The sequence below is a fragment of the Papaver somniferum genome, chromosome 10 (assembly GCF_003573695.1).
Source record: "Papaver somniferum cultivar HN1 chromosome 10, ASM357369v1, whole genome shotgun sequence".
Lineage (NCBI taxonomy): Eukaryota > Viridiplantae > Streptophyta > Magnoliopsida > Ranunculales > Papaveraceae > Papaver > Papaver somniferum.
The window spans coordinates 148,017,052-148,030,762 of record NC_039367.1 but is presented as its reverse complement, the minus strand read 5'-3'; the positions used below and the strand labels follow the sequence as shown (position 1 = coordinate 148,030,762).

Below are 13,711 nucleotides of genomic sequence, written 5' to 3'. Positions count from 1 at the left end.
ATGGAAGCTGCAATTGATGCTGGTCAACCTGGTGAGAGTACAACGATTACATGGGCAACTGATTGGTTCTCACTTCACATGAGTAAAGATTCTTTTTTTCTTTTTCTTACCTTCTAAACAATGGATCAGGGATCACTTTTGGTTGTTGTAACTTGTTACAACTCTTTTGTTAATGGGTATGTAGATAGGCTAGCATTTTAACTAGAATTCCAATGAAAAAAAAAGTAAACATGTTTCGCGACCGTAACAAACTTTCACTTGTCGACCATTCCTTTTGATGGTAGTAGTATTAATCATAATCAAAAGACAACTCTGTGTGACCATCTTTTTCAAAAAAAAAAAAAATCTAAACGTATTAAAAAATAAATATAATAAAAAATATTCTCCCATATACAAAACTTCAAAGATATGATAACTTTTTTTCCTTTTCTTTGCAGAATGAGTGTCATTGTGCCCTTCTCATACTTTTATTGGAGGGAATGTTGTTTAAAAGACCTATGAATATGTTTAGTGCTCCCTCTCAAACACTTTTCTAACTAACTTTTTTTAGATTTGCAAGCAATGAGGAATGGCCTAAAATTAGATGAAATTATTCTTTTTTCCTTCACAACATCTAATGTTTTTTATAGGTATGGGAGTGGTTGTATACCTCATGTGATAACTAATTAACATATACGAATGTGATATTTATTGAAAGTAGTAACTTCTTTATTTTAATATCTTTGATTTGATTTCGTATCTTATCATGTTGCGGCAATATGTGCAAAATGAAGTTAACAATAATCTATTAATTAAACGACATAGTAATAATTAACATATGTCTTGCACGTATAATAAATTTATTTTACTATTTCCATTGAGACTTAAAAAATTACACAAAAAGATACGGATCAACAAACATGTAAAAAAAGATCTTGTATGCCATTCTTCATTTTTTTTTGTTTTAAGTGTAGCTAGCACTTAGTAATTTGTAATTCCTATGTTTCAAAATAATAGGATGGCGGAGGGAGTATTATTGAAAGAGATTTCAAAATCCATTTTACATGATTTGTTATTCGTATATACTTTATATAAATATCGTTTCACAATGATATTATTTAAAAACAAAAATATGTATACCACACATGTAAGTCTTTTTGCTTCTTCCCTAGATACTTAATAAAAAATTACATTTTAACTTTGAATAAAAAAAACATATTTTAAAGTAGTTAAAATAGTCTAACAAGTTAATTAAAATACATTAATTCAAAAATTTTGAGTGTAGTGTTCGTACTAAGTAATAATTGGAAGTTCACCTATAATACTAATGTAATACGGGTAGTCATTTCAATAATACTAACTGCTGTAAGATTGATTGATAGTATGGACTTACGTAAAAGATTAAGTTTCGCGATTCATTCTCTAACCTGGAAGATTAACTTTTATATTTTCATAGGAATATTATTTTGAATAACAATTGTTACACAAGAGACGCGAAAAGAAAAGATACGAAAATAAGAACTCAAACGGAAAGAAAGCTAGAAAAATACGGTTTTAATAATAATTGTTAAACAAGAGTAAGATGATGAAACCAAAACGCAATAGCTTGTATATATATGCTTCACCAGGACCTTTAATAGGAATCCTAAAATTCTAAATAAAGACACAGTGGAATATAATAATTAAACATAGAAAACTTCTAAACCAACAGTGTAACTAAGCCAATTTCCAAATATTAGCTAACCTCACATATTTTCAAATTTGTTAAGTGGCACAAGCTTAATTTTGTACATCAATTCCCCTCTCTTAAGAAAAACTCGTCCTCGAGTTGTCAATGGATAATATGAGTGTATATCTCCACGAAAGATGTATATTTCCTCCACATTAAAAATATTAGAGATGTTACATTCTGGAGGAAGATCGATAACATAAGCATGTCACTAACTTTCTTCAAAATTTTGAAAGGACCATATTTTTTCATTGTTGTTTTGTTGTGAGTACTCACTCTAAACCGTTCGTTCGTTTCTTCCATTTGCAATTGTTGGTTACATTCAGCATTGTACTCAGTTTCTCAAATCCTTTTTCATTGGAATGATATTGTTTTGATGTAAAATTGAGTTGTATTTTTTTTGGTCTGTTTGGGTTTGTTCAAAGAATACAAACTCTCTAAAAAATTCAACTCAATCTTTACAGGTGTAATCCATTCTTTAGTCAAGACTCTCAGATCGAGCTTTGGTTGTACGTGACCCCACTTAGGATACATTTATAATGACACTGCTGATATTAATACGATACAACAAACCATTATTAACAATATCAGCTAGGATGTTTCCACTTGTAGTATTGAAAACTGTAATAAGAGTCTTTAAAATTTTGCTCGAAATTTAAACATGGTGTAAATATACTAGTAAATGTGGATACTTTGTCCAAGTATCTCCGAAGTTACAACCTAAAGTTCAACTAACTGCTTGGATGTAGTCCCCTCCTGATTTCATACGAGGCAAACTTATCTCAGAAATAAAAATATTTTATAGAATTCGAATTTTAGAAACCAAAAAGTAATAGCATAAAATCTTAGAATGATTTCTATAACAAAGTAAGTTTTAACTTTCTGTAAAATAAAGTATCTCAAAACGTGTTATTTGCTTTATAAAATGTTGATTTTTTGCTTCTAAAAATTATTTTGAAATTTTTTATTGTTGTTGTTAATATCCCACGAGGAACTATTAGGTGGGCGCCTGGGCAGCTAGTTTTCAGTTTATTAAATAATAATTTTCAAAACATTGACCAAATAGCCAAGACCAATTACATCACAGTCAAATAATCCTCCAAGTAGTCTCCGGGGTACATACAAGTTTATCTCTTCTATTTCTGCACAAAAGAGAAAAAGGAGCAAACCAACAATCAATCATGTACAGAGCTTCAAGTTCTCGACTCAGAGGAGCACTCCTCAACAATAATTTTCTTCATTTATTTAATTACTCACACTCCTTTCATCGATCTAGCTTTCTTCTAATTTGTTTTTGGTTTTCTTCCATTGATCAAAATGTAGGGTTACGATCGCAATAGGTTTGCTGCATATTCTTCTGGAACTTTGTTCAACTGTCTTGCTGGAGAAAACTCTAAAACTCTACCCCCTCTTAATATCCCTTTACCTGGTATTATCAATTCAACTCCCCTTCCTGATTTTGTCCGACCATCTAAGACTAAGATGACAACGTTACCTAATGGTGTCCGCATTGCATCGCAGGCTTCTTCGGTATTGTTGAATTTACTTTTTCGGCAACATTTTACCTTGTTTGATTTATACTGTGATATTGAGCTGGGGATTGTTTTGGTTATAGGATCCTGTTGCGTCGATTGGATTGTTTGTTGATTGTGGTTCGATATATGAGACACCGAGTACACGTGGGTGTACGCATTTGTTAGAAAGTATGGCATTTAAGAGTACGGCGAATAGGAATCATATGAGAGTTGTTAGAGAAGTGGAGGCAATTGGTGGAAATGTGACCTCCTCGGCTTCTCGTGACCAGATGGCTTATACTTGTGATGCTTTAAAGATTTATGCACCTCATATGGTTGAGTTGCTTGTCGATTCTGTGATAAACCCTGTGTGCCTTGATTTGGAAATTGAGGAACAGGTATGTTTTTGTTTAGCATCTTGATTCAATGATGTAAAAGGTTTTTATAGCTGATGTTTATGGAAGTTCTGTTCCTATCAATGCAGCTCCATAAGGTGAAAGAAGAGATTCAAGAACTTAAAAAAAATCCTCAGAGGTTAATTATGGAAGAGCTTCATTCTGCTGGATATACTGGTGCACTGGCAAATCCTCTTTTGGCTCCTGAAGATGCAATAGAGAGATTAAATGGAGATATCTTGGAGAAATTTATTACTGTAAGTTCAAAATCCATAACATTATGTCGTTTGTTGCTTTTGTATATGCTTGTATTTTAACCTCGCAATATGATTATTTGCTTTGACTCTTGGGTTCTTTCTAATTTTAGACTGAATATATTGCACTTTGAGACTTTCAGGAATATTATACAGCTCCTCGTATTGTACTATCTGCATATGGACTTGAACACGAGGAACTCTTAACTATTGCCGAGCCACTCCTATCTGACCTTCAATCCAATGGAGCCAGAATCTGTATATAATGGAGGAGAGTTTCGTTGTCAAGCTGAAACACCGGTGTGTAAATGCCATCTCTTTCTCATTTTCTCTTTGCTGGAAACAATTTATCAGCGATCTTTACCTTTTCTTATATACTTTCCTCTTCGTTTTGATGGCAGACCACAGATATAGCTATTGCGTTTGAAATTCCTGGTGGCTGGCAAGCAGAAAAAGAGTCTGTGCAATTGGCTAAATAAAAAAATCATTTTCAAGCATTCGCTAAGTCGGTTTATCCAAAGTGCAGTTAGAATTGTGCTATTTATTTTCTTTTATCACTGTTGCTGTTAATCTTTAGACGTTCCTGTTTCCCTTTCTTTATCTGCTTAAATGTCAAGATTAAAACTAGTACTTGCCATCTTCTTGCAGTTGCTCATGGGAGGTGGTGGTTCTTTCTCAGCTGATGTAAAAGGTTTATCCAAAGGGTATTCATTCTTTAGTCAGGACTCTGTCTCTGTTAGCGCTTTGCTTGTATGTGATCCCAATTAGAATACCCTTCTATTGACAATGCTGTTTTCTGCTTTACTTTTTTTATCTATTGCATTTGCTGACTCTCGTAACTGGTGGTTATATTTCAATGTTCAATCATGTTATATATTCTGTACATTCTTGTATTCTGGAATTAGTTAAAACATCTTTGTTTAAATCTCTATGATCTTAATTTTCTTATGGGCATCAAGTAATGGCCAGTGGTCATATCTTGACGTGTATGTACCATACATAAAAGTGTTACGGTATTATTTTGTGAATGACCTTGGGTGCTGATTTTTTTCCTTTCCTTTTCTTGTACTAGGAATCTGACTTTGTTCCTTCAGCTGTTAAATTGATAGTAGGAGAATTTCGGGAGGTTGCCATACCTGGAAACGGTTTGCTCCACTCTTTATCTTTTTGAATAGTCCGGCTTATTGGTTTTGTTCTTCGGAAGTAGTTTCTGAAAGTCATTTCTTTTGTGGCAGTGAAAGAGGTCGAACTAAGGAGAGCAAAGGAGGCAACTAAATCTGCAGTCCTGATGAATCTAGATTCAAGAGTACGAATCCTCTTCTTTATTTTTCTTTATAAGAAGTACAAATTCGCAATGTTTATGTATTAGCATGCTGATAACGTCAAATTCGCAATGTTTATGTGAAGCCCCAATAATAGTCTTCTAAAAAAAAAAAAACTCTTATGCTTAAAAACTAGGGGTATCAGAAACAAAATTAAATCCCAAAATGCAGCTAAATACGGTTCCTTCCTTGCAAAAGAAAGATCCAACTCCTTATAAACAGTGCCAAAAGTAAATTCTATACCCCCCATGTTAACCCCTCCTAATGAAAATATTAGAGCTTTATGCAAAATCAGAGATAGCTGCATATGAAGGATCAACTTTAGAGCTTCTGCCAAAAGACCCTTAGGAAATTGAAGGGTCTGCAAGATCGAATAAACACGGTCTCAAACAAATTTATAACGACTAAATGCAACTAAAGAAAGATTGTTGGAGATGAGAGGAAATCCTCCTCGGTTTTCTTAGTTTGGTGCAGGGAAGAAGATTTCAATATTAGTCCTCTTGGAACGGAAATGCTTCTCAGCTTCGGGTGCAACATTGAATGAAACCTCGAGAATTTGAGGATTCAATGCCTTCCAGACTGATGTCCTTCCTGCCAAGTGGCTGGCAGAAAATTGGGTTCGGAATAGTGATGATGGAAAACCAATCCATACCTTCTTCATCAGCAATCTTTGAAACCACAAAAAACCTTGGGACAATGAACATATTACCAGCCTTGACTCTAGTTTCCAGCTTGCGCTTACCATCAACACCGACAATCTGAGCACGACCGCTTACCCGAACAATATATGTAAGCTGAATCACAGGAGAATCCAGGCGAGCACATTGATCAGGCGTCGATTCTGACGAGATCAGCACCAAGTCCAACCTGTTCAACCAAGGGAAAGTTCTTGGTGTTGAGAACCACAACACGCTCTCCGTTCTTGATATCGACATCTAGGGGTGCTTCGAAGCAGTTCAAAGCCATTCCTTTTCTGTCTTCTTCGTTGGGTTCAGGCATCTCGAAACCATCTTTCACCTTAATAATTCCAGTGCTCTTTTGGCTTCCAACAAGCTCCTTGACCTTGTCTCCTTCCGACTCCCAAGCTCGACCAACAAATCAGTAGTAAATCCAGTGAAAATACCATTAGCACCGGTAAGAGCAAATTTGGTGAATTTATAGTTCTATGCTCGTACATACTTCACGTGTGTCTAACAAGTGTTACAGCATTAGGACATTGCTAAACAAACACCCAACTACTTCATTTAGAAAAGAATATAAAATGGTTCAAAACCCGGGAGACAAAAATATGCTCATTGGCGATCGATTTTGTATAAAAGGGAAACAACATAACCCATCCTTCAGGGGAATTCTCGTTTGACAATCATGTAAACCCATAGTGGATATGAGAAAACAGGGTCGTTAGTGCGAGAAAATGACAAATGTGGATCCAGGTGACAAGGTTTTCTTCTGATGCACTAACTTAATGCAGATAAGCTCTGTAAGGAGATAGATTAGAGCAACAAGATAAATGAATAAAAAAGAAACATGCGAAATTGCGGGTGGATTTATGAAATTACTGTAAACGTCAAGTTGCTTTCTCACTGACCTCTTCGCACCAATTCTAGTATTGAATCTATTGATTCTTCTCATCTACACGAGAATCCCACGGCTTGATAAACCTTCTTGAGAGTAGCATCTGCTATGTCAGCAGTTTTCCTAAATCCATCCACCAAAACCTTATCCATAAGCTGAATCGACATGATTTCCTCGTAATGAACCTGAAAAAGTGAAGGACTAACATGATGGGACCACATTCTGTAAAAATAGGAGATAAGGGAAAGCTCAATAGAGAAGGATATTAAGCTATGTTAGATAAATCTTCCTCCAACTTGGGTGTTGTACTGGTGTAGGTTGTGGTGCATTTAAGAATGGTTCAATCCGTCCATAAAATATAAGTAAAGGTTGACAAGAAAGTAAGTGAGGAACAAATAAAGGCATCTGATCGTCTCTGCCCAATATAGCTTGGATACATATGTGAATTGTGAGTGGATACCCATAAAGTCCCCATCCCATTACACCCATAAGAACATACTCATAATGGAAGCTTGATAAAAATATGTGAACCTGAAAAGATATGTATCTACATATACCTAGCTTAAGTTGCGGAAATATAAATCTATCTGGACACAATTAATTGTCTACAATCTACATATAGATGAAAGTACTAACATACCATGATATAATTGCAACAAGTGTTAATTGAAAAAACCGGTTGATAGTACTTAAATGGGATGCAAATGATTTAAAAAGACATCGATAAGAAGAGGTTTTGTCATGACATTCTCTTGCACTTCCTGTATTAAGAAAATATTCAACGCCAGGATCAAACATGTGAGAGCACACCAAAGTATGAACTGTGAGGTTAAAACTGAAAATACCAGTGCTTCTGCAAGGAGTAGTTTCATATTTGTCAGACACAGAAGATCGTAGGGTATTTGATACTGTGACGAATTACAAATATATTATTCTTCTCAATTTCCCCTCGTACAAACATGCTTAAAGCAAATTGATTTAGTAACCCGTCTTCCATAATTAAATAAAAACCCCAATCCTGTAATGTTTCTGGTTCACAACTTTAAATGCCGAAGTAATGTAAAAGCATAGTGTAGTAACCTAAAGTGATATCATACAAGCACGCCTTCAAAAAACAATGACCAAGTGTATTGATTTAAGCATTGGGTTGCAGAGTCTTTCTATAAAAATATGGCTCACCATGGACATAAATAATATATACGGCCCACTAACATGTATTCAGACGCATACTCTTGGTCCAACTTCTGAAAGAGATGCAAATAAAAGGGTGCATGTGCTAAACTCTTGCATTAACCAAAGAATGTTTAAAAAATCTTGTTTTCAAAGACTGTGCCATGGATGTTCCTATTATTCAAGCACGGATTATGAACCTGAACCCCGTCTTGGATACAGAAACCAAATCAGTAAGTCAAAATGAAGCCAGAATCAAGTCAGAGCAATGTCAAGGCTGAGCAGTCATAGTTAAGTAGTCAGTATCAACTAGGTCTCCCACTTTAGTGGGCATCAAGGAAACTCTCAATCTCAATTCTTGTTATAAAAATCAAAATGGAGGATTGAGTCTATTACAGGTCAGTTCAAAAGATGTTAGACTGCGTCAAGGCCTGAGCAGTCTGATCACGCACTAAACCATATTGGGTATTACTCTATGGCCTTACCTAACAACGAGTCAGCTGGTTCTACCAAGTCCTGAGTTTATTATAGAAAATGTTGACAGGAATTCACTTTTGAGGAATATGAGCTCCAACACCCCACAAAAGCCTCAGTCTAGGAATTTCAGGATTACTGTAGAAAGATCTAACTCTTATTAAACTACATAAATGACTTCACAATAATGCCCTGGCATACTTGGTTGTTTCTTTGGTTTCCCATGATAACAGTTGTTTATTGCCAAATTATGCAAGTATTAGATTGCCTTTTATCCACACACCCACCATAGGGTAGCTAAGTTAATTTGTATGCTAGAGTGATACTAGAAGGTTGTTGCATTCTAGTCTATCAGGATTGTAAAATTCCAGGTATGAAAGCACTACGTGCATGATATTAGAACTTTAGAGTAAACTATAGATAGGCGAATAGTAAATTCAAGTTTCATATGAGAGTATATGCTAGGATCACGAGATATAATTGTTAAAGAAACCAATAACAATGAGAGTAGTTACTAACCCAGGGAGTGAATCAGTTTTGCAGCGTTTTATCTTGTTTTTCACTTTTTTCACTTAAAAGAACGGGTAGTAGGTAGAGTGTTCGAGAATAAGAATATGGAGAAGAATAACTGACTAGATCAAACAGATGCCGTGTTTAACCGAACATATCCAACATCCCCCACAAATACATTATATGTAGGAGCTGTGAACTGTGGGTTCATAAATCACAAGCGCATCTGAGGTTAAAACAGATGGACATAAAAAGTAAGGAAGTGCATACTTACATCTTTAGGGTCGAGAAGATTCCTTTGGGACTGATCAGAAGGATCTGAGTTGGACATCTATCAACAAATGGCAACAAAATTACTATGCACCGAAAAAGAAAATTGAATAATAAGTAACTACTTTATACATGTAATTTTAATAATTATAAGAATTTGGACAGTCTACCTTTGAAAGACCATCTGTAAGAGACAATACTTCAAGCACTCCTGCTGGTGGAATAAGGGGTTCAGGAACCTATACTAAGATTGATCAAAGTAAGGCTCGCTCCAGTAAAAGAATGATACTCCACGCGCTCAATTGAAGACCATCAACCAAGTATCAAGTATACAGAATCCAACTTAAATCTCGAATACCCGTCTGTTGGTAAAATACATATGCAGTTAATTACATAATCCAGGAATAACAAAAGCCACAATGATTGGGAATAACTTTCACACTTACCCTCTCACTTTCTTCCATTTCTTTCCTCCATATAGATAATTTACTTGCTCAGCCAGCTCACGGGTGAGCTACAGGTGTTGTTTCTGATCTGCATGAACAGGTACAAGATCCGACAGCAAAATTCGTCAACATTCACACGGTCTATGCCAAGGATAGCTGTTGTTGGCTTTAAGACCTGATGATTAAAATAGTATTCTCCCTGCTACAGTTCTCCTCTTCAGTGTTAGGTTGCAAAAATGGGAATTGAAGTGGTAATATGCTGGGAAGACTATTGGGAGCGAAATTGTGACATACTATGGCTTCTACTGGGGATGAGGTATCATTGCAAGTGGCTCCCATAGGTTCGCAACCATGGTCGAGGGAGAGATTCAAAAAAGGTAATGATTTTGCATTGTCTGGTTCACCCATCTCAGATTCTATATAAAATGGTTCTTCTTCTGGCACTTCTGGGGTATCACTGACCAAAAGAGAGATGGAATGCAAAAATCAGTAACAAAACTACACTAAGAGTAATCGAAAACCAACATGATCAGAATCCAATAATTAATCATAAATACCATAAATTTGATGAAACTAAGTACTTGTAGGCTTTCCAAAACCTCACCATATCTGGAACCACGCCGATAGACTAGACCACCTCTTTCTTCTTGTTGCATTCCTTTGCTGGATGAAGTACTTCTGGGGATGGCTAGAGAATAGCGCACTGCCTTGCCAGACTTCTCTTTGAAAAGAATGGAGCTTCCATACAGCAAATACGCACTGCCCCGCCAGACTTCTCTTTGAATTGATCATTCTATTCAGCCAGCCAATTGGTTTAACAGTACTTACTAGCTACATCAGTTCTGCACGGGCATGCACATGAGACTGCACAAAGACCAAGACAGCAGATATGGTTGCATGACAAGTGACAACCAATCTTTAGCATATATATGATAACAATTGCATACAACTTCACTTGCATCAAACAGAACCACGAATCATGAACAAACACCAGACCTTGGAGGTCTCAACGCCACAATCTAGATAAATAGCTTCTGTACTCCTTGTTGCTACGAAACATTTTTTTGGTTCATTATGTAAAGTTATCTGCAGAAACATTCCAATCGTATAAACTTCTCTATTAGTATGTTGAAAATATTTCTTCCACTCATAACGTGCAGGGAAGCAAAGTGAAGAGCATGATAGAAGGTGCTTCAGTGGTTAAAGATGCCTCAATAAACCGAATTGTACATTGTAGTTTACATTTGACACATTACTAGCTCACCAGAAACACTAAGCAAATATAGACATTAAATCCACAGCACTTACCGCATGTGGATCCTCAATAAAGAACAACATTTCGTACGTAATCTGCAAGGAGAACCAAAAAGGAACAACTTCAAGTTACGAAAGCAGATAAAAACAATGTAAGTTCTTTGAGCCGCAGAAAGAAACCCATAAACCAAACCAACCTGAAGAATAATTCAATCTATAATTGCACCAAGGTAATGTACAGAACCATTAGGTTTTACTCCAGATACAATCCTTTTCCTGCAAATTGAACATTTTTCAAAATTGATTTCCCAAATTCAACAATTCCAATCCTAATTATCAAAAAAGACTCAAACTTTAAATTACAAACTGTAAAATTCATATGCTTTGCATCAATCACTACCACAAATACTGATAAGGGTACAGTTTGTATGATTCCCTAAGTGTTTAAATACTAAGAAATGAAATGCAATTTACTTCACGGATCTAATTGTACTGGTGGTAGAAGGAAGAATCAGAAGTTTCAGAAGCGTTGTTGCTTTGAGAAAGGGCAATGATGAGGACGAATTTGTTAAGGTTTTTTAAGAACCCCACTTGGAATTTGACAAAAAGAAAAATACATAATCAAATAATTAGGATTCACGGAAAAGAGCTAAAAAGAGAGACTGTACAATGAAGAAGGGAAACGAGGGAAGAAGTAGAGAGCGATTGAGAAACTGGGAGATCACTCAGTGAAATGGAGATTCAAGCATTACTCATTGCCTGCCAAAAAAAAAAGCATTAGTCATTGAAAATGGGTCGGTCAACATTGAAAAAATTGCTTTTGGCCTTCAAAAAAATTTAGAAGGCAAGATGCTCATTATTGTTTGAAAACCTACAGGTTAGGGAAAACGAAGTGGCTAGAAAAGTTGAAGCATCCTATAATGACCGGCTAATTATTCAATACATCAGATCAAACCATGCAGGGATTACCTAATGCGAATGAACCAGTTTGGCCATGACCAGATATGTAAACATGATTTTGGTTATTTTAAAGAACTAATTTAGCTGGATTAGGACAAAATTCGGCGGAACTATGCATGAGCGAGCAATGGAGCTAGATCCTACTAAAGCGATGCAGAGCAGGTGGAAGCATTGGTTGTTCTCGAGGCCAGAGAGATGGGAGTTAATTAGAAGACTACACTTGGGCGGGGAGTGCAGTAGTCTTACACGAGCAATGAATGGTCAAAGGAATGCAGTACGTTGGACCCTTGTTTTTTTCTAAGATTTATTAAGATTAGGATGAAATTACACGGGGTACTTTGTACCTACAGAATCTGCCATTACAATAGGACTAATACACAAAGGTGTTATATGATCCCAGATGGTTGTCGACAGGTTTGCTAATGCGCTATCGTCCGCCGCTTTGTTTGCTAGTCCGTTTGCCGCCTGATTCCTTTCCCTGTAATTGTGCTTTACGGTGAAGTGTAGAATTTGGGCCATTCTAGATTTGATTTCCGCTATCATATTGATTAAGTACCAAGGTGGTTCGGTTGTTGAGTTTAAAAATCCATAAGGTTTTCCGAATCCGTTTCGAATTGTACCTTTGGCCATTCGCGTTCTGCAGCCGTTCTTGTCGCGATAAGCATGGCCCAAGTTTCTGCGGTGAGGGCGGTGGTTATCCCTAGAGGTTGTGCAATTGCTAAGATTGTGATAGCTTCATCGTTTCTACAGATGATACCCGCTCCTGCAAGACCTGGATGACCTCTAGCCGCCCCATCTGTGTTGATTTTGATCCAGTCTGCGTGAGGTTTGCTCCATCCCACTAAAATTGTGGTTGAGCGTGGGATCATGTGCGCAGGGTTTGTAGATAATTCCATACCAGGTAGCACCGGTGGGAGGTTGTGTTGAGCCCATGTATATTCCTGCTGAAGTTTGATAGCCATTTACATTACAGTTGTTGGGTTTGTTTGCTTTTGGTTGTATATTACATCATTTTTGGCTAACCAAAGGGACCAGAAAAGAAAGCAGAATGTTGTAGTGGCTTCATCTCGAGTTTTTGTTTGAATGATCTGGGCTATAGTTGTTTGACCGTTTACGGATGAAGGTACGCCTTGAAGGGTGTTTTGTGGAGTGGACATTCGGGGGAGCAGAAGGATCCACGAATCTGTAGCGACCGAACAATGTAGTAGGATGTGCGTTGCTGTTTCAGGATCTGACTTGCATTGGGGACATAGGTTTGAGTTAGTAAGGTGAATTCGGTTAAGGATTTGGAAGGTTGGTAGCCGTTCATTAAGTGCTTTCCACAAGAAAAGCTGTATTTTTGGTGGACATGGTAATGTCCAAAGGTAGTTGGATGGTGGTAGTGGGTGGTGTTGTAGGAAATGCGAAGTGTCTGTTAGGCATTTCTATCCTGAAGTCGTTGTGTATTTCCCTGATTTTGTGAAAGGCAAAATTATTTTATCTGGCAGGTTCTCTTGTGGGAGGTGAAGGTTGACGATTCTCTGTACTGTGGGTGGGGGAAGGATATTCAGTTTTTCATGGTACCAAGACCTGGTTAAAGGGTCAATAATATCAGCGACTGATTGTATGGGGTAGCAGAGACAAGGATCAATGTTATTTTCAATATGTGGGATCCAGTTTGCTTGGATCGGGGTATTTGAGTCGTTTCCTATTTGGTGGAAGAGGTGTTTTTTCAAGGTGCGTATGAGGGAGGCCATTTGTCTCCATTGGGGGATTATGGAAGAGGGGGGAGGAGGGATATTTTGAAGGATGGGTTGATGTTTAAGGTATTTCTCATTGTAAAGTAAAGCCACTACCGAGTTTGGATTCTCATGGATGTT

At 36.8% G+C, this 13,711-nt stretch overlaps 2 pseudogenes; one reads left to right on the top strand and one right to left on the bottom strand.

Moving 5' to 3' along the window:
- Window positions 1-5,240, top strand: LOC113316473 (annotated as a pseudogene).
- Window positions 5,241-5,298: 58 nt separating this feature from the next.
- On the bottom strand, window positions 5,299-12,814 carry LOC113316472 (annotated as a pseudogene).
- Between the last annotated feature and the right edge of the window lie 897 nt (window positions 12,815-13,711).